The sequence below is a fragment of the Pelmatolapia mariae genome, linkage group LG3_W, assembly GCF_036321145.2.
Source record: "Pelmatolapia mariae isolate MD_Pm_ZW linkage group LG3_W, Pm_UMD_F_2, whole genome shotgun sequence".
Taxonomy (NCBI): Eukaryota; Metazoa; Chordata; class Actinopteri; order Cichliformes; family Cichlidae; genus Pelmatolapia; species Pelmatolapia mariae.
The window spans coordinates 25,521,812-25,544,452 of NC_086229.1; the positions used below are offsets into that span (position 1 = coordinate 25,521,812).

The 22,641-nt window shown below is 41.0% G+C and overlaps 1 long non-coding RNA gene across 4 annotated transcripts in view; it reads left to right on the forward strand.

Annotated features, from left to right (window-relative positions):
• LOC134624356 (uncharacterized) overlaps positions 1–22,641 on the forward strand; it is a 99,890-nt gene that overhangs the window by 34,040 nt on the left and 43,209 nt on the right. For 2 of the 4 annotated variants that reach the window (XR_010093513.1, XR_010093512.1), the window contains exons 3-6: positions 12,527–12,614; positions 17,508–17,567; positions 17,783–17,909; positions 18,153–18,251. This is a non-coding gene — a long non-coding RNA (uncharacterized LOC134624356). Of the gene's footprint in view, positions 1–10,281; positions 12,399–12,526; positions 12,615–17,507; positions 17,568–17,782; positions 17,910–18,152; positions 18,252–22,641 lie in introns of those variants that run through there. The other 2 variants (XR_010093515.1, XR_010093514.1) reach the window with 2 other exon arrangements.

Consider the following 22,641-nt stretch of genomic DNA (forward strand, 5'->3'; position numbering starts at 1 on the left):
CTGCTGCTCCCTGAGCTCAGCTCACGTCTGTCATTAGGCCAGTGCAGCAGCTGACTGCATGTTTGAGGCTGAAGGTGTTTTTCCTGTTAGTGATATTCAGTCACATTCCTGCTCTGTGTGCGTCTCTGTAACAGTGACATTCGTGTCCCTGCAGTGCTGATAAATCAGGATGTTTAAGGAGCTGAAGTCAGCAGAAACAGACGGAGCAGCTCAGTCTCACTGTTACATTCACTTTGTCACAATATTCAACTTTAAGGACACTTTCTGCACACCTGAGGGAAATCCCAGAGATAACACTGTGTCAGGCTGCACACGAGCCGAAGGCAGCTTTTAAAAAGGCTTTTCTACAGTAAAGAACAGACGATGACTTACACAGAGGGACGTCATCATTAGACCTGCTCAGGCTGCAGGTTTGCTCACAAACAAGTCAACACTTTGTTACTTTCTGTAGTTTTGGTTGATTTTCTTTCTCTCGCCATTAAAACCAAACTGCCATAAAATTAGAGACAGTTTATTTGCTGAAACATGATAGTAACTGTGTCCTTGTGTGTCATTTTCAGACTTGGGGAAATTATAAAGAAAAATAATAACAAGAGAAAAACGAGGCTACGAGCATCCATTCATGCAGGGATTACCATGGCAACAGAGTCCTCTTCTTCAGACAACACTCGTGTGTTAAATATCAGCAGCTACACAGATCGAAAGCATAAACACTTCAGTTTGAAAACAGATTTTTTCGGTTTGTTTTGCATGTGTGTGTGTGTGTAGAGAGTACAGTTTAAATGATTCACTGAGAACAAACAGTGTTTCTTAAAAGTAGCGAAGCTGCACAGCAGAGAATGATTTGTAAAGTTAAACACTAAGTGTTTAAGTCTGAGTGTTTTGTACGGCGCTCGCTGTTTCACGGTGCATCACAGGAAAATTCTTGTACAGTCACGATGCTACAGATAGAGACACAAAGCAAAGAAAACAAATCATGGACTACAGGAACCATTAACACTTTAGCTGTTCCTGCATTAATAGTTAATATTAGCTATGCTAGCTCCCTGTTACTGACTGTGTTCATGTGCAACACGCTGATTGTCGCCACAGTGATATTTGATGCTCCACAAACAGTGATTTGATTGGCTAACATTGGTCTGTACTGTTTGTGAACGTCTGACAAGTCTTTTAGTTTTGGTCACAGTGCATGAGAAACAGTTTCACTGTTTGCTAAATGAGCTGGACCGTTTGGTGGGGGCAGATCAAACATGTGCTTGAAACTTATTCAGTGACAGAGGTGTTTAGTTTACTTATCGTCTTGTTTTCATCATAAAAGTCCGTGAAACTACTGTGAGTCCTGCCTGTGAGTACAAACATGCTAAACAAGAACCTCCCTTAAAACAATATCTATTAAAACTGCAGATTATAAGAGGAAAACTGCGGTGAAATCAAACCCTGGGATTATGTTTAAAAACAAACCACAAAAAGAAAACAGTTTCCACCCTTTACATGTAATCTCAGCATTATCATCACAGCCACTGTAAGTGAAAAATGTCACATCACACATTAAATGATAGCTGTTATATGGGGGAAAAACATCAAAGCAAAAGCAAAATGAAAACAAAATAAATGAAAAAATCAAATAAGTTTCTGTTTAAACTCAGAGGCAGGACTTTCAGGTCAGAGGTGTTTACAGCATCATCAAGATTAAACAGAGAAACAGAAATAAGAGAGACACAAAATCAAAAATACCAGAGGAGACGTAGGTGGAGCAAACTGCCTCTCGCCAGCATTCAGTGGTGGAGCTGCAGGTGAGAAACAGAGACAGGTGTGAGACATGATCTACTTCCTGTCTCATCAACAATATCTTCATAAAAGCAAACGTTCCTCTGTCACAGCAAAGACCTGACGCCTGCTCTATGATCCATCCTGCCTGTAGCAGCTGCTGCTCTGGGCACATTTTCATGTCGCACTTTGGACCCCTCAGTACCATCTGAGCATCGTGTGAACATCACAGCATATGTGAGCATTGCTGCTGACCACGTCCATCATACTTTGGTCACAGTGCACCGTCTTCCAGCAGGACAACACACCGTGAAACTAGTCGGAGAACAGGACAGTGACTCAGTTCTTGGTCTAGTGGAGAACTTATGAGATGGAACAAGAGATTCACATCGTGGATGTGCAGGAACTGTCATTTGAACATGGAGCCAAATGTCAGAGGAAGGTTTCCAGCACCATGTTGCATTTATGCCTTCATACTGCTTTAAATTCTCTTTAATATTTATTCCTTACTTGATCTAATTAAATAACTCAAGAGGCTGCAACTAAAAGAACAATCAAAACAAAGTATCCTGCAGTGCACTCACCCCACACATGAGACAAAGGGGGGCCTAGCAAAAAAGAGTTTGGGAACCACTGAACTAGAGCATCAGTTCTGGATTGAAATGTTAAGACAGTTGGTGAGGAGCATCACTTCACTGTAATCAAATTACATTTTTAGGTAACACAATAATGTGATGTGTGATTGTACTAAGATCAGTAATTACAATGATCCAGGTGAGTAAGTTAGGGCACAAAAGCTAAGCAGCCCTCTCACACAGAGGCAAAACCCATTTTTAATCCAAGCTGTAAATCTGCTTTGTAATTCAACTTTATTTATACAGCCTCAAATCACAGCAACAGTCACCTCAAAGCACTTCATATTGTAAGCTACACCCAACAATAATACAGAGAAACCCCAACGATCATATGACACCCCTATGTGCAAGCGTTTTGATGACAGTGGGAAAGAAAAACTCCCTTTTAACAGGAAGAAACCTCCATAAGCACCCTGCACCCTTCCCAGTTCCATGTGTGAGGACAGCAAGGCTCTGGCACTAGCCCCCACCTGTGCAGCCTGAGAACCCTTTGAACCCGGGTTCGGTCTATCCACACTGAATTCCAGTCTGTATCTCCACCCTGGCCAGCATGGAGACTGCTCCTCCACCCTCATCCTCTGATGCTGGGCTCTTTCTGCCTGCTTTTACTCAGACTGGCTCCAACACTTTTGTTCAGCAAAGCCCAAATCAGGGCCTGTGAGCCCTGCTGACCAGCCTCTGTATAAAGTACAGAAGCTGATGAGACTATATATATATATATATGTATATATATATATACTCTCAGTTGCCAAGGCTTCATTGTCAGTTGACACCTGACAAGGTGTGGATAAAGGTGTGCCTGAGGTTGGGCTAAATCACACGACTTCTTCCACTCATGCTCTCCTCGCTATTATTCTTTAACTATTTAACAGAGTATTTTAAAATGAAACTAATGTTTCCACAAACTCTGGTGTCACTCTCCACTCTGTTGCATCTGTTAAGCCAGGTCGTGACTTTATTTTAGACAATTTCATTTAAATTCCATTCAATTCAAGTTTATTTATGCAGCGCCAAATCACAGCCACAGTCGCCTCAAATAAGTAAGTAAATAAAGTTTATTTATTAATTGCTTTTCATAGACAGGCCAACACAAAGTGCTGTACACAAAGATTAAAATAAGCAGAAAGTTAAGTCACAGAATAGACAATATACACAATATAAAATAATCACAGAACTATTTCCTGCATCACAATCCATTAACAAATCGTTATAGACCCTTAAGAGAGCGTCTCAGTGGAGTGCTGCTTTTGAAAGCCAGACTGAAAAGGGTGAGAAATCTGTAATCTGCATAGTAAGGACCTGAACTGATTTTCTACAATTTTTTCCAGTAATTTACTTATAAATGGCAATTTTGGAATAGGCCGATAATTACAAGCAGAGGTAGGATCTAGATTCTGTTTTTTTAAGAGTGGAGTTACTTCAGCATGTTTAAAATAAGATGGAACACAACCTCAGTGAACTGTTGATGATGGATTACAATGTGGGACCAATGATGGTGAGAGTACCAGACAGACAGAGGGAGGCAATATATCTGAAGAGCACGATGAGATTTTCATTCATTTTCATTTTACCTATTACTGTAACTAAGTCATTGAGTGTGATTGCAGAAAAAGAAGTAAATGACCCATGACACCGAGGAGCATCTTCATAAGGGGAGGCACTTGAGGAGATTTTGGATCTCAGGTTCATCACTGTATTTACAAAGTGATTGAGAAAAGTATTACAATCTTCATTAGAAAGTAGCACAGCGTGCTGGGTTGGGGGAGAAACAATACTGTTGATGGTATCAAATGGAATTTTTGGGTTATTTTTATGACGGTTTATAAGATTATTCAAATAAAAGGATCTAGCCTCTTTCACTAATTCATTATATAAGGGAAGAAGTTCTTTGAAGTGTTCACAATGGACAACCAGACCAGTGGACTTCCAAAGACGCTCTGCTTTACGACAGGAAGTTTCGATTATGATTGTTTAACCAGGGAGTGCGGGAACTAACAGTGCAATGACTGGTTTTGAAAGGAGCAACCTCATTAAGAATGGCAAGACAGTGTTCATTGAAAGAATTAGTAAGGAGGTCGACATCGTCAGAGGAGGCTTTAAAATTAAAAAGAGAAGAAAACTTATGAATGATAGAGTCATCAATAAAGCACCTGAGCTTAATAAAACCTTGGGAAGGAGCCTCTGAGTTGACAGATACATTGAAAGAAACTGACTTACGGTCGGTAAAAATGATGTCATTTAAGTTCAAGTGGTCAAGGGAAATGCCATAAGTGAAGACCAAGTCCAGAGTATCGCGGAGCTTCCACAGATTCAGTAACATTAGCAAGTGGTGGAGGCCAGCAGGTGGATGAGGGAAAGGGGAGGCAGGAGGAGGAGAGAACCATCTTATCTTAATGACCTTGTAGTACCATATCACCCTATTAGAGCACTTTTCTCTCCCACTGCAGCCTTAATTGTTGTTCCTGTAAATGACCTCATTAATCTTTTGTAAAGTGTTTTGTAAACTTATGAGTGACTATTATATTGTTGGAACGGATACTTTTATTTTGAAAGTCACAGAGCGACAAGGTGCCGTAAACTATATAGCAGAAGCGCGAGTTTTAATGCACAGAGAGTAGTGATGGGATTTCCGGCTCTTTTTAGACATCAGGCTCTTTCGGCTCCAAACCGGCTCTTCAGGTTGTTTTGATGCTTTAATTAATTTATTATTAACAACAATATAAAATTATGCACAAAAGGAATTACTAATGTAAAAAAAAGTGGTTTTATTTATATATGTTTAACCATATATATATATATATATATATATATATATATATATATATATATATATATATATATATATATATACATATATATGTGCGGTGGCCCCTAGAGACAAAGCACGTACAAACTCCAAAACATTTCTAGAGTTAACTGAATTTGCAAAACAGAGCTACCTAGATCACTTAAATTACACAATTGAAAGCATACACTGTAAAATGTAATATTGTGTTTAATTAAAAATATTAAATAGGCTGAACTCAATTTTTATCAATTTGTTATTAGAACTCAATTTAAATAAGTTACCAGTACTTTTTATGCAAAAATGCCGATAAACTCGATTAATTTGAGTTGTCCTAACTTAGAAAAACTAAGTAAGCTGGAAGTTTTGCTTCTCAGGGCGGAAGGATGAAAGATGTGTTTTGAAAATGCCACGTGACTACCGTCCTCCTCCCTCGCGGATCAGTCCGCATGTTCACGGTGCATTCTTTATGGAATATGTTGAGCAAACCTGGAGAAGCTTCAGCTCAAGATATTATTGTTGTCATTGCTGTGGATTTTTACTGACTTGGTGAGTAAATGTTTACTCTTATTCAAACTGATTTTGTGGCTTCTCTTAGTTTAGCACCAGGTTTATAATCTTGCTAGCTAGTTAGTGTTAGCCTAGCGTTGCTGCTGTCGCTGGGCTCATGTTACTTAAAAATTAACACCACAGCATTAAAAACCTTACATAAAACTATGTCGGTGAAATTTTCTGTTGATCCTTTGAAATAAATAATTGAGATAAGAGCCCAGACAAAATTCTTTGGGAGGTGCAGCCGTTAGGGGTGGGGTAGGTGTGGGGCGGGGGTGGATAACAGAGCTCTCCGAAAACATGGAAGCACTTTTGCAAATATGTGATATTTTGATAAATTAAGTAGATATTTGAGCATTACATAGCTACATTCTCGCCTGAAAATATCTTAAAAGGTTATTTTGTGACCCAGAAAGGGTAGTCTGGTGAAAAAGAGGATCGCATTTGTCGGCCACGGTTGTCGGAGCCTGTGCGCACTTGTAAGCGCGGCAATGGCGGAGGAGCGCGGCTAAAAAACGTATTACTTTTTCTGCGTCACAAAATAAACTTTTAAGATATTTTCAGGCGAGATTGTAGCTGTGTAAATTTCAAATATGTGCTCGATTTATCAAGACATCACATATTTGCAAAAATGCTCCGACGTTTTCGGAGACGTCTATTTTTTCATGCTTTGTGGCAGCTTTTGAACATCTGTGGCATCTATTAATGTCAAATCTAGCCTTTATTTAACAACATAAGCGAACTCTATGTTACAATGATTGCACAGCCATTAAGGATCAAATCAATGTTCTGTTTTTTTCTCCCTCTGCTTGCTTCTTACTGTCTTTGAGGCTCGGGACCAGCACTCCTGTTGTTGGACAGAAAGACATCAGTAAGTATTTTGGTTTTCCAATATATTAGCAACTGTCAGTGACATTTATATTAATCAGGCTGAACTTTAATCATACTTTAGATCAGCCTGTTTTGCTTATTGTTTTATTTGTGCTTTGGTTTGGGGAAGTTGTTTCTTTACTGATCTTTTCCTGTCTTCTGTTATTAGACTTGAGATATGACTGCACTATGCTGTTGCTGTGACTCCAGTTAATTCTACAAGACATGCTGTGTAAGTAAACAAACAACAACAGTTTGGTCTGCATTTCTTGAAAGATCACATCCCCCAAACTTAGTTTAGAGGGTCTACACTGTATATAGTGAAGTCTGCAAGTTTTCTAACAGCAAAATTTGTTTTGTGCCCAAATCATTTTGCACATCATTAGAATGAAAGTTATTGCCCATGTTTGCATAGCCCTTTTTAAAATGATGCTTTCATGACAATATTGTGTGGTGGTCTCGGCTATCCAGACTGACAATTTGGGACATTGAATGTCACCTCTCCGGTGGGGAGGGAGCCTGAGATTGTCTAAATTGGAGTCTGTTTTATACCAAATGCAGAAAAAAATGTTTTAAGAAAGCAATTAAGTTCATGTTCCAAAAAATATGATTGTTTGCTTGCAGGACACCAGGAGAGATGAGTCCTCTGTCACAGATGGTGTGGTCAGTGAAGGTGGTCACCTGCAGGTTCAAGCTCATTGCATCTCCAACCCACATCCACTGCCACTGTACTTAAGGGAAGTTAAAGACTTTCTTCTGCACCTACATTTGGATCACCTCGATCCATGATAGTCATTCAGGCAGTAATGCCTGGACTGGAAACAAGCATCCTTAAAATATTACAACATTCCAGCTCCTGTGTTGGAATGGAAAACAAATGTGTTGTTTAAATTAGAGACTGCACTTGTGACAGAACAATAAATATTTTATGTTGATTATATAAATAATGTAAGTACAAAACAAACTTGTGGTAGGCCTAAACTTATTTTCAGAATAATTACATCTGAGACTTTGTTTCGTTGTAAGATTATAACAGTGATGGCAATATAATTTTTATTCAGCAGAACAGTGTCCAGTATGTTGGCTGTTGTACTTTGTTGTGTTTGAAAATAAAAGTTGTGCTCATTTTAACATCATTACAAAAATTGTTGTTAATTATTTTTAATCATATTCATGGTACCACAAATTGTTTTTTCATTTAGTTGAACATGAAATGTTTGTCAGTAGGTAAACAATTAGTATTGTCAGAAAGTCAGAAATATCAAGTTATTCTTAATACTGCAGACTTGCAATGTATAAGTTGTCCTAACAGTCATCCTATGTAAGCTTTACTTAGTTTTTTTGAGGCAACGAGTTTCCATAATTTTTTTGAGTTCTGGGAACTAACACGGCTGTGTACAGTGAGTACAGTGTACTCAAAATGAGTAAGTTGCCCTAACTTGGTCATCTTACGTAAACTTGATCCACTTTTTTTGAGTTCTGGGAACAAATGAGCTTGTACAGAGTACTCAAAATAAATAAGTTGTCCTAACTTAGTCATTTTTAGCTAAGCTTTACTCAATTTTTTTGAGGCAACGAGTTTCCATAATTTTTTTGAGTTCTGGGAACTAATTAGATTTTACAGTGTATGTGTATTGTTTGTGTATTTATAGATAAGCACTCATATATATTTAAATAATTTAAAAACAAAAAAAAAGTTCATGTACCTGTTACTACCACACACCAAATCCGGTCGTTGATACTTCCTGGCTTGTGTAGCCACTAGGTAACAAAAGCTCAACACTGCGTGTTTTGTTGTGTTTTGGAATTTTTATATGTTTTGAAGTTTGTACATGTGTTGTCTCTAAGGGCTACCATAAATATACTTTTATTGACTCACTCCACATAAAATGTAATAAATAAATCATATAATACAAAAACCAACTATTTACATTTTAAACTTTTAACTATTTAAATTTTCAGCTTTTCGTTTTTAAACAAATTTAAAGTGAAACAACACAAAACACTTCAAACCAGAACACAGTTAAATATAAATTAAAATATGAAAACAAAAAGAAGATGCACATTCTCTGTCATATGGGCCTGAATGAATAAACTTTCTGAATCCTTTATCATCCACAACTGAAAATAGTTGTGGATGATTACTATACCTTTCTAATGTGACGTTGTTGTCCCTGGCTCTCTCTCTCCCGCTCTGTTCCTGTACTACTGCGAGTGTAACTACAGCCCCTCCCCCCTCTGCCCAGCGCAAAGCACAAGGCTCGCGTGCGGAGTGAAGCGGAAAATAAGTACGAGAGAGAGAGAGAGAGACAGAAAAAAAACCCACTGCTCCCAATAAGGAGCCGGCTCGTGTCGTTCACTTCAAAGAGTCGGCTCTAAGAGTCGTTTCATTCGCGAACGACACATCACTAACAGAGAGAAAGTGTGCTCAATGGTTAATGGACAAGAATATGAGAAAATAGCTATTAAGGTGCAATCCTGAGTTGTAAGCAGTTCCTTAGCACCTGGTTGATGAGGGAACAAGGTTTGTAACAAAGTTTGTCCTGTGGATTTGTACTTTGTTGTTTTACGGAGCATATAGCTGCTGACCGCTACTAAGGATAAAGGCTAAGTTTTCACCCACTAGAGGGTGCTAACATACCTCGTCATGTTTAGGCAGCGATGCAACGATTTCACTGTTATATGTTATGTAAGTTAAAGATAAGTACTTTGTGATTAATGAATAAGTCAAAAGGTTAAAGGTAACACACTGTTTGATTTACTGATAGTCTTTTATTCTGTATGTTGTAGCTCTTAGGCTGTTTAATTAAAGGATTGTGAATCATCAGTTTGAGAGACCATCTTTTCAACCGGTGATGCTACAGTTCCTAGAGTATTTAAAAGTAGATTATCAAATAGTAGTACTAGAAGCTTCGGCTTACAACTTTCCTTTTTGATAAAAGTTCTCTCTCTCTAATATTATTCATATTATTGACACCTTAGAATATAAAGTGCCTTGAGATTGCTGTTGCTGTGAAACACGACAATGTAAAACAATTGGATTGAATTTTCTCACCATCGAATTTGGTGATTGGTTGGGTCAGGGCCATATGTTCCACGGTGCAGCTGTAGACGTCTCGCTTCTTGGGGATCAAGTCTAGCCTGGATGTCTGTTTGAAGGAACCATCTTTGTTGGGGAAGGGAAGGCTGGTGCTCGTTCCTTCGGTCACCTGCTCGTTCTTGGTCCAGGTGATGTTGACGGGAGCAGGATAGAAACCGGTCACATGACAGATCAGAGTGTTTTGGACTCCGAGCTCCACATGTAGTAGGGCGTAGATGACCAGGCAGAAAGAAGGATCTGTGCACTACACATACAGGTTACTCACAACACCATTCAACAGGCTGCACTGAATATTGTCAGTGTCTTAATGTTCAGTTAAGTTTCAGTTATTTGTTGTCTATATATTTGTTGTGCTTGTTAGAGGTGGGGACTAATAAAACAGGAGAATAACTATAAACAGGCTATACCTCGCTCTGTGTTTGTTTCCCGTTGATAGTCCCTTATCCCGTGTGTTACGTTCTGCTTTGCCTTCCTTGGTGAATTCTGTTCAGCTGTGTTCCCCAGGTGTTTCCACTCTACCCTTACCTCATGTCTGTATATAAATCTTTAGTTTCTAATAAATCTGGTTCTTGTCCTTCCTTTACTGAATGGAGAGATATTTATTTATTTATTTATTTTGGTCCTTTACACGTCACACATAGTTTCGATAAAAACAACTCCTTCTGTGTTACTTTGTTCCGATTTTTTTGTCTGGTTTCCTGTATTTTATTAATATGCCTCTGTTGCTAAGGCGACCTGTCACCCTCTGATCTAGTTCTCTCTCACAGCTGGCCTTGCTTTATACAGGCCTTTATTATTAAAATACATAAAACAATATAATCAAACAATAAGCACTAAGAATATATATTTATTATGTAACATTTCCCATTGATTGATTAAGAATAAAGATTATTTACTATAAGCACAAGCACATATATTAACTCTGTTATAGCACTTTATCATTTCAAAATAAAAGCCTGGCTCTTTAGTCCTTTTACCCTCTTTCAGATGTAATGATAATAAGCCGGAGGGGACTTTAATTTCTCTCTGTTCCAACTCTCTCAATAGTAAGGAGAGAGGGAGAAGGGAAGACATGCATCACAGGGCTGTAGGTCAGACTTGAACCCAGGTCAATGCTTTCTATTATATGTCGAGTAAATACAGCATGGAAAAAAAATTATTAGATATTTTTTCTTTAAATTATTGTCTAATAACTGCATGTTGTATTTGAGCAAACTACACATTTTCATGTTATCAAAACATTAGGATCCTTCTGTTCTGCATCCTCTTCATGAACTATGGGGCAGCGGTCCCCAACCTCTGGGCCACGGACTGGTACCGGTCCGTGAGTCATTTGGTACCGGGCCGTGAGACTTGAGGCTCCGGGGTGAAATTTATGGTTTTCAGGGTTTATATCGTTAACTCTGTTTCCCTGGGTCTTTTCTCGTGTTGTAGTTGTGTGTCTTATTTTGAAAGAAATATTTACGCATTACCATAGCGACCAGAGAGCATTAAGGGGCAGAGAGGAGGATGTTACTCACAATGTTGTTGGCGCAATTCAGGAGGCTAATAAAGTTACACAATTACGCAGTGAATTCGTGTTTATTACTATATTTAAAAAATGCACTGGTTTTTGTCTTGGTCGTATCATTATATTTTGTTGTATTTATCTGCCACATCTTAAAGGCCGGTCCGTGGAAATACTGTCTGACATTAAACCTGTCCGTGGCGCAAAAATGTTTGGGGACCGCTGCTATAGGATATATACTGTATAATATGAGTGAAAAGTAATGAAAGTTGGCACCCATGTAGAGAAGGTAACCCAAAGGAGTGTTCAACTGACAGTTTCATGTGGACAATCACAGATTTTTTTTAAAAATAAATGTTTAACATGAGTTTATCACATTCCTTTAAAGTTGTTAAATTTGAGCAGACTTGGCCTTTAATTTCTCAGGAGTATGAACGCAGTTTGGGATGAAACTGAGCCCAGGTGTAGAGCAGGTGGAGCAGAGGAAGAATGTGTTCAAAGTTTCACGTCAACTATCAGGGATGATTTTTAATGACTTTTTGAATATGACGCAATCAGGCTGCTGGTATGTGTGCGCGCGCCCGTATGTTTGATACGTGTGCGCTCGTCCATGTTTGGGATCAGCGCAGGAGAAAAGGCGCTGCCGTAAAGCGGAGTGTAGAAGCGCAAGAAAACGAGAGGCGGCTGTCTCCACCGCGGCTCACAATGACGGCTCACTGTGCCGCGGTCCCGTGAAGGCTGAAGAGACGATGATTATTTAATTTCTTACGCTGATTAGTGCTGGCACGGAAACTGGAACTAGTGTTGTAGTTTGTGTTTATCCCGGACTCTGTAGGTGCTGCACACTCGATCTCTCAGCCCGCGGGTTTCGGAACAATAAGAAAGGAGAAAGAAGAGCACGAGCGCGCATAGTTAAAGCAGACTAACGTGGAAACAGGTGAAGAGACGAAGGTGAGCGGTACGGTTTGGTGACGTCACAGTAAAATCCGCACAGAGACAGACTTCATCCTTTTACTTTAACTGTACATGAAAAATGAAGCTGAGACAGGAGCTCAGTGTCACAGCTGGAACAACATCAGCTGACATTAAAGAAAAGCAGATGTTTGTTCCCTGACAACAAAGATGGAGAGCGTGAGGGAACTACAGAGAGGAGGAGGACACAGTGGACCAGCCCTCAGACCTGTGTGTCTCACACTGCCCTGTGATTACACTCCACACAGTTTCATTAACACTAATGAAAAGACAAAGTAATAAGTTACTGTAGTTCTCAGTTACAGCCTCATGTTTACTCCACGTTCGTCTGTTTTCAGACATCATTAGGAGGGAGGACGACCCCCCAGTCTGAGGACGATCCACCACATGAATGGGGGACAGGAGGCGCAGCTTCCAGCCCAGCTGGTAGGAAAGTCCTCCTCAACTTCTCTGTAACTATGGACTCTGCCTGTTGTCATGCGTGCAGATGTTTCAGTCCACAGTGATGTCAGTCAGTGCTTTTTAATGATGTGCAGGGTGTAAAATCTCCTGTTTGGTTGTTAAATGTTCATTCACTTTGTTTGTGCTCCAAATTTTATTTCTTTATTTATTTCACACATTGTTCATTTCCTACATAAAAATCCTCTTTCCCATCAATTCACATCATAGATGAAACAGTTCAATATCGCCTCTTGTTTTGATGTTGTGCCCCCATAAAAACACCCTGAGCCCATACTGGTATATCTGGTGTGGAAACGCCAAGTGTTCAAGTGTTTTCCACAAAAATTCTCCTTCCACTCATTATTATGTCCTTTTCCTGCACACTGAAATCTGAGGCAATGCTTAAAAATGACTATTTCCTATAAACTACAAACACAAGAGCCTCGAATCACTGCTTTTACTTCTCATGTGCATGAATCAGTGTCTGTCATTCAGCACAGAGACTTCAAACACTTCTACAAAACAATCAATCAGTTCTTCCAAATCTCATATTTGAGCACACGGTAATAAAAACACTTGATATGTGAAAGATAATCAGTGCCGATGTCTGAATCTTCACAGAAATGCAAAAATAAACACGTAGAATAGAAAAGAAAACAGCAGATTTTTAGTCACAGAAGTGAAGAAAATTGCTGTTTTCATTTTCCTTCCATCATCAGAAGAGTCTAAATGATGCACACGTGTAGAAACAGACACATATACCTGTGCATGATCACTGCTGTGCAGACAAAACACACGATTTCCATCTTTCTCATGCAAACACTCACCTACAGAAGTTGTAAAGAGGCAGAGAAGAATCAAAGCCAGCACAGCTTTCCTGGACATGTTTGTGTTCTCAGCAGTGATGCTGCTCAGAGCTGCTTGGTCCTCTTGGGTTTGGGTGATGTGAGCGCTCACAGCAGCAGGACCACAGGGGTACAGACCTTTATACACTTGTGCATGTGTGTTTGTTGACAGCAGTCACATGCTCATGATGCGTCTGCCCATCACTGTCACACTCACTGTTTCCACCAGCACATCCACCCAGCTGAGCAGCTGCATACATGTGTGTGCACTCATACATGCAGCTGCTCAGAGTGATGTCAGACTGCAGGTCAGTATCCATGGTTACAGGCGACGCTCTGAAACTGATGATCCCCGTCAAAGATGTCAGGTTATTGTTTCCATACAGAATCAAGACTGAAGTCAAATAAATCCACTGTATGTTTAGATAGTGTGTTAGTGTCGTTTCCATGGCAACACTGACTTATAAAAACAAAGGCGATCCATCAGTCCAGATCAATAATGTGAGCTCATTTAAGCGCACATGCATGTTTGTGTATTCAGAGCCATGAAGGTTGATGTCCACTGATGACTACTGACATCTAGTGGACATTTGAAGACATTACATCAATAGTTTGTGTGGAATGAATAAAATGCAGATATAATCTAGTAATAAAATACTGCAGAACTAAATAGAACACATTAATTCACACAAGGGGAAGTCATGTGACTGTGATGACAGATGTCATTGGGTGTAAAGATCAGCATCATCAGAACAATCATTCATCATTTAGCTCTCTGTAACCTGATGGAGTCAGTGTGTAAAATAAGGTGATGCAAAGATCTGGATGGAGCAGATGCAGAGTTTAAAAGGTGCCTTCATGGTTCAATAATATCAAAATAAAACAAATAATAACAAACAGGAACTCTGATGGTTCTGTTCAGCTTTGGGTTGAATGTTTTATCTCCAAAAGTTGATTCTTTTCATCTGGACGTAGCGTTTTGTGGGAGAAACGTTTCGTCACTCATCCAAGTGACTTCTTCAGTCTCAGCTGACTGCAGGTTTCCCCAATCTTATAAACAGTACATTTGCATAATGACTGAAACCAGCCCACTGATCACGGATCACATTAACTCGGTGGACCGACACTTCAAATTCACCAGGAAGGATATGAAAAGTGGCAGGTTAGCCTTCTTAGACTGTGAGATTTCCATCAGTAATGGGGGACATCTAAAAGCTGACATGTACCGTAAACCTACACATACAGATCAGTATTAAAGGTGGACTCATCATCCACTGGAGCACAAACTGGGTGTCATCAGGACGCTACAACACAGAGCGAACACCATCCCCACTGACACAGCAGCCAGGGAGGCAGAAGAACAGCACATCAAGAAGGCCCTGAGTAAATGTGGTTATCCCAGCTGGACGTTTGTCAAAGCTGGTAAGGCACCTAAAGAAAGCTCCAGCTGATCCAGGAGAGAAGGACAACCGCTGCCCAAGTGAAAACCTGCAGTGATCCCATATGTGTCAGGAGTATCGGAGCAGTTGAGACGCATTTTTTCTAAACACCGGGTCTCTGTGGCTTTTAAACCCCAAAACACGCTGCGCCAAAAATTGGTTCACCCCAAGGATCGGGTCCCCCGACACAAACAGAGTAACATAGTGTACGCTGTTAAGTGCCAGGAGGATTGCCAGGATTTATACATCGGGGAAACCAAACAACCTCTGGTGAAGCGGACGGCACAACACAGAAGAGCAACCTCATCAGGCCAGGACTCTGCAGTCTATGTACACCTACAGGCCAGTGGACACTCTTTCAATGATGAGGATGTACACATCCTGGACAGGGAGGAACGCTGGTTTGAGCGCGGAGTCAAGGAGGCCATTTACGTGAAGAGGGAAAGACCATCTCTGAATGGAGGAGGGGGCCTAAGGGTACATCTGTCACCATCTTACAATGCTGTGATTGCAGCCATTCCCCAACTCTGTGAATGGTACTCATGGCCATTGAACAGTTTCTTTGATCAATGGTCATGAGAATTTGCATAATTATGATTAAGGAACTGACCTCACAGCCCATTGTTCCTCAGTGGGCTGGTTTCAGTCATTATGCAAATGTACTGTTTATAAGATTGGGGAAACCTGCAGTCAGCTGAGACTGAAGAAGTCACTTGGATGAGTGACGAAACGTTTCTCCCACAAAACGCTACGTCCAGATGAAAAGAATCAACTTTTGGAGATTTACTTTCCTGGATGATTGAGCATGCATCGAGACGTTTAATTTTTTATATTTATATTACTTTTACTGTAAAATACAATAAATACATTTCAAGAGGTGTTGTTATCCAGTGAAACTCCAGAGTATCAGGGCTGAGCTTTGACCCCAGTGTTTCAAGATACTAACATATGGACCACTGTGTGTGTGCTTGATCCAACATATACACAGTGGTGAGAACAAAATAGACACATTTAATAAATCTGATGGAAATTTTGTGTGAAAACTCCAAGAAGTTTGAACTTTTCCATACAAACATTAATAAATGAGGCCCACACAGGTGATGACTTCATGCCTGTTGATCTCTAATCTGGAAATAAAGAAGAAGAGTCAGACGGAGCCGTGTGCAGCAGGGAGACGAGCGCTGTCATCAAGTGTGACTGCTTCCAGCCTGCAGTCAAACACCACCCTCAGGATGTTTCAACAGACCCACGCCTGTTGTCCACCATCACACCATGAAGCTGCCTCCATTTAGAGCAGTCACGTACTCTGAGCGCTTTCTCATCGGGTCTCCTTCGCCTCATCGTGTTTCCCATAAAGGAGGAGGAGGCCTCTTTGTTGTTCTGGTTCTCTCCTTACATTTAACCTTGCACCATCCTCAGCGTCCTTGTCTCCTCCCTCCTCGTGTCTCAGGTGAAGCTGCCAAGCTTGTGTGATTCATCTGTCAGAGCCTTAAACTCTCACTCTCATGTCTTCTTGTCACACAAGCTGAGTTAAATAAAGGTTTTTTGTCCTCATGTGAACAAACTGAGTGTGTGTGCTGAAAGCAGCTGCTGTGTGTGTGTGTTTCACTTCTTATTGCACACTAAAACACACACACTCTCTTTGAGTTCAGTTTAGTGTGTGCAGCCAAACATCACGGCAGACTGCCACAGAGTTCAGCTTCCTCATAGTTTCACACGTCATAAGCCTTCGCATCACTTCCTGTCCTCACAGGAAGCTAAACACAGACGGAGGAGATACTCTGTCTCTCACCGCAAAGAACAGTTTGTCAGAGCCACACATACTCTTAAGAAAAAAATCAGTGTTTCCAACTGTTTCTCAGTGTTTCACAATAAAAGCCTTGTTTGTACAAAACTGTCCAGCAGCTATTAGGAGGGCCTTTAATTTGAAATAGATGGAAAAGGAATCAGAAGAGATCAGCCAGCTTCAGAGGTCAGAAGTTAAAGGCCATGTGAATGAAGAAATGCTGTTCATACTTTGGTTATTTTTTTTGTCAGGACCTTTGACCTTTAAACCCTGAGCTTTGCATTGAGCTACAAAGTTCATACCCTGCTTCTTTTTCCAGTTGAAAATATTGCAAAAGTTCATTTCCACAGCAGAGCCTGACACAGCGCTCCACACCTTCACCTTCATCACTTTTGTGCTTCCTGAAGCTGCTTCCTAAACTTCCAGACTTCTAACTCAAAGAGAGGAGATCACTCCACTGTACTGCAGGCAGATTTCAGACTCTCATGAATTCCTTCTAAGGCCTGATGTGACTTTGCTTCCAGCTACATGACACATCATGAACCAATCAGGAGCCTCCTACCTGTTCCCACAGACGCCTTGTTAATAAAAGGAAATCAGTGTTTCTGTGAGCCGACGAGCTGAACTCAGACTTTTCACTTAAACCACCTCTTATTTCTTTATTTATTGCATTTATTTATTTTACCTGCACACAGTTTATTCAGTGATTTTATTTCTTTATGTAGATATTTTGAAAACTGTCTAAATGAAACTGTCCACGTTTGATCTTTACCTCAAAGTGACACATGGACTCTCTCTGTGTCCTCAGTTTCCCAGCATGCCTCAGCTGTGGAGCTGTCTGAGGGAGAGTCGTCTGTCCTGCTGCCCTGTGAGTTTCCCACTTTTGAAATGCACTACCACTGCAGGTCAAAGGTCAACATCAAACCAAAACCCTGCTGTAGACAATCACAATCACTCAGACTGAACTTTTGATTTGTCACAATAAGCACGCTTACTTCACCATCTTAAATCTAACAAATTTGGATTTGTCTTTGTTTCTATTTTTAACTTGTAGCTTTTCTGTGGTTGGTTTGTTTTCAACAGAGAAAATGCATCTTTATAAACCACGTGAGAATATTCAGTCTGCTCATTGTGGGAGCAACAACAGGAAGAAGGTGCTGTGGACTTTTGGAGAAAACAGAAAGTTGATGTCACAGCTTGTTGCTAACCCGTAAGTATCTTTGCACATCTGTAGAACTTTGCTGCATCCCAGAATGCAAAGCACACGTGGCTACAGGAAGTTTTTTAGCTCAAACTTTGAACGGATATCTGGTTGTTGGTTCGGAGCCAGACTGAACACAAGAAATCCACAACACAACAAGGGGTTAACAAGGGGTTAACAACAACACAAACACAGATCTAATGATCACATGTTTAGTCATTAACACAAACATTAATTATGTTTTCCTTTGAGGATCAATCAGCGAAGAAGACGCATTACCGTAAACATCTGTGTAGAAGCGCAAGAAAATCCAGCTGAGGAGCAGCTTCCGTCACCTGACCACACGTCCCGGTGAGTCACGTGAGTGGAGGCTTAAACGCAGCAGTGTGTAGCTGTAGTGTCTCCGTGATTTATGAACATGTATAAAGAGGATCGGGTCCCCGCAAAATGCTCGTGTCAGTGTTCGTGTTGGAGTTTAACCTGTGATGTAGAGGAGCTCGTTCCCATGGAGACTGCCGACAGGAGAAGGGGTTTCCCTCCACGGCAGCACTGAGCTGATCTCTCCCACAGAGGTACCGCACACAATATACCTCCATCCTCCATCCATCCAGAAAGAAAAGTGTCTGTATTGTGATTCATATTCTCTGAGAGCAATCACAGATCCCTGCAGGGTGACTGAACACTCGTACACACTTCCAGCTGCACTGTGGAGGCGCAGTGATGGCGCCCTGCAAACATGAATGAACTCTGTCCAGTTTATTTACGCGCTGATTTATTGTCTTTGCTGTAACTGAAGTTCATATCTAGTCTCCTGAGCACGACCCCGGCACTCTCCTCCTGTTACAGGATGTGATGTGTAAGATGGGATAAGATCTGTGATTTTGAAGGTCAGGACGTGTTTCAGCCTCTGCTGGTGTTGATGTCACAGAAGAGTTAAATCCTTCCTGTTTCAGTGGACCGTCCTCGTCTTCTGACAGTGAGCAGAAACTTTGATAGTGTTTGTTCGTGTCGACGGCTCGTCGCTATGTGAGCGTTTTTTGATGAACGGTCCTGATGGATTGTGATTGGTGAAACTGGAGACTTGCTCCACCTCCCACCTGTTCCATCATCTTCCTGTCTATTATCCCAGTTGTGTGTGCTTTGATGTGGACATAATGTCAAAGAGCCCTTTAATGATGCAGACACCTCCTGTCTCTGTGGCTGCTGCTGCTCTGTCTCTAGTTTCTCTGGTTCAGCTTTGTTTTCTCAGTCTGAAGGAAATGGCTGTAATACTCATGCCTACTTTAGGCCCCTCCCACAGGATAGACAGAGAGACTGTGACATCATCATGTGACAAAACCTATTCTGTTAAATCTTTCTGCACTTCCTGATTAGTGACCTCATCATTTAGCACAGCCTCATTAAATCTGAAGTATTTAGATAGTTTACTCGGTCCTGTCCTCACCATCAAAGTTACTGGTTTGTGTCCTCACACATCTTGTTCCCTTGTTGGCCTCTGGGACGCGGTATCTTCTCACATCCAGCTTTAGAGGCCGTGTCTCGGTGCAGGACATATCTGATCGTCTTTGTTGGTCTGCTCGCGCCCCTCTCGGGTTTCTGTCCTTAGCTTTTCTAGTTTCTGGATTCTGTCAGTGCAGTGTTGTCCTTCTCCTCTACGCATCAAACTGATTATACACATATACATGTGGATTGTAAGTGGGCTGGACGAGTGAAGCTCCTCTTTCTGTCGGTGCAAAGAAGTTTAACTGCACTTTTGATCCTTGAGACATGTTAATATAAAGGAGAGCAGCTTCAGCAGCACGTCTCAGACTGCCCATCCCAGTCCCCACGGGGTGAGAGGCGGGTGCAGCCTGGACAGGTCTTCATATTTCCCAAAGCTGTCCAATGGGCCAAATCAGAGTCTTTGGCCGGCCGATTCTGGTCCCCGGGCCTTATGTTTAACAGCCCTGCTCTAGAGGATGCTGGCACTGTAAAAACATTTTATGTGCATTATTTTATTTGCAGAGTTTTAAGCCGAGTAAAAGCAGCAGCACAGAGGCCGTTTCCAGTGTCGGTCAAGTTAGTTGAAAAAAGTAATTAGTAACTAATTAAAAAGGAATTCCTGTTACTTTACTGATTACTTATTTTCAAAAGTAATTAGTTACTTAGATACAGAAAAGAAACATGATACACAACCTGCATAGGTAATTAAACAATAGATGTCATTGTCATGAGTCACTCTCGCAAACAAAATCACGGGTTAGTAATGCAGCATGCTTACAGGAAAGTAACAGTGTTTTAAGTACCCTTTTTGGAATAGTAATCCCTTGTTTTACTCATTACTTGAAAAAAGTAATCGGATTACAGTTACGCATTACAAGTAATGCATTACTGCCCATCTCTGGCTGTTACACTAACACAGTCTGAAACTACAGGCTCAACAAATACAGTCATGAGATGGGGTTTACACATACACTCAGTATCTGCAGCTGAAGGCCAGCGTATCACGGGTGGAGCTGGACTTTTGTTGGCTCCAGAGAAGAAGAGCAAAGACAAAAACATCTTCTCTTCCTCCTGAATAAATCTCAGACGCAGCAGGAAACAGCTGCTCGACCTGCTGCACAGTTACACGACTGCTCAGCGTCACAATGTCAGCAGAGAGCAGTAACCAGGTGTGTGCTGGAGTCCTCACATATCACACCCGAGTGTCCGTAATGATAAAATAACAGTTATCCAGGTGTGTTACAGTTTAAAGAGAAGAATTTTTGGTTGGATCTCATTCAGTCTCTATTTCTATTTGTTCTATTCGCAATTTTACGGTAGTTTGTGTCCTTTTGAGATTTTTCTACAGCTCGGTCTGTGCACAGTAGTGACAGTGGCGTTAAACCCTGTCACATATCTCATACATCGATTTATTGGATATTTTGAGACAAAGTTGGTGTGTGTGAAGTATTAATGATGTTTAGTGAACATACCATCAATATGAAGATGAGGAGAATGTGAGGAAGAGTCATGTTTCATTAAATGAATGCTTAAGGGACGGTTTGAGTTTTCATCCTTTACGCCCAGAGTCAATTTATATACAAAAACAGAGTTCACAGACACAAAGGTCATCAAAGGTCATCGAAGGTCATGAAAGGTCGTCACGTCTGTCAGTCATATGCAGGATCCAATATTAATGTTTACAGAGCAGCTGATGGGAGGAATAATCAGGGAGTAAAGTTGTGTCTGAGCTTCTTTAATCAACACTGACGCTCATCAGAGGAACAAAGAGGCTGTGAACAACCGTGGACCCTGCTGCTCTCCACACAGCTCTGACACACCCTCATGAGAGCTGATTGGTCAGTAGGCGGGCTGGTCAAACCTGCTGATCACTCACCTGTTCCAGACCAGGCTGGGGTTACCATGGCGATATATATTCCACCTTCATAGTCAGAGTCAAGCCTGCATCAGACGGCAGGCCGGAGATCATGTAGATGTTGATGAATACAGTGACACACACAGAGCATGATGTTCCCACCTCACTGCCTGACTCAGGGGTTGCTGCTCTGTGAGGGTAGCTGATTTCTGTCTGCATCTATGATAAGCACTGTTTGAATCAGAGCCACAGCTGGACTGTGAACATCACACTGCTGAGTGGCTCACATGAACTGTGGACATTCAGTTATAAGGATGAGCAAATATAAGAGTTGTATGTGATGTCATGTATCTGAGAGCCCCCCCCCCCCCCCCCCCCCCCGCTGGACATGAGGAGGAAAGCAGCTTTGAGACACTTTGTGGAGCTCTCACACACGTGTGTGTTCTAGTCCACATCAAACAGCTGACAAACAGCTGCTGCTGAAAACGCTGCAGTCCACAGGTCGGAGGAACAGACAGTGACACACACACACAGGTCGTCTACAGAAACTCTCTGAATCCTTTCAGAGGTTTCTCAGCTGCTCCCAGCTTCAGCTCCCTCCACAGGTTTTGTAGGACTGAGGTCTGGAGACTGATCCATGTCTCTGAGCCTTCTCTGAATCATTTAGGTCAGGGCTCTCAAACTCGTGGCGCGGAAGCCCCCATACATAAAGAAATACATGAGGGATTGGCTGTGTTAGTTGAGCGAGAGATTAAAAAACTAATGTGTACACTTATGTCCGCACTTTTATTTTGTTAAATGCAAACAAAATGATGTCTGTCTGTCTGGACAGAAAGAGAGGACCAATGTGTTCATTATGCAGTTCAGTGAAAGGAGTCAGTCAGTTTAGAGGGAGGAAAAAAAGTTTGCAGTTTTGTCTTGTTGTACAATAATTGAAATGTAAATACAAACAAAACGCTACATTTTCTGAAATATTTGTGCCTTTTTTTCTTGTTTGGTTATTTGTTTTCTACTTCTTGAACATTAACGTGGCCTCCAATGCAAGGGCGTAGATTTGGTTTTGGCATTGGTGGGGACGGATGATGATGACCACCGAACCCTGCCCGGTTTCTTTTTTTTTCTTTTTGTTTTTGCTTCTTGATAAAAGGGGAGAAATATACTTGCCTACATATGCTAATCTACATGCTTTTAAACCATTTAAAATTACAATTCACACTTTTATATGTGAATTATATAATGTTAAATTATACAAGTATTTTAGACTGTAGTTTACTTCAGCCATATTCCTTATAAATCAGGTATCATACAAAAATGAAAACAGAGTCATGACAATAAAAGAATATGACTTTAAGGACTTAACAACATTACTTCAGTTATAGTACACCAACATCTCTGACACATTAG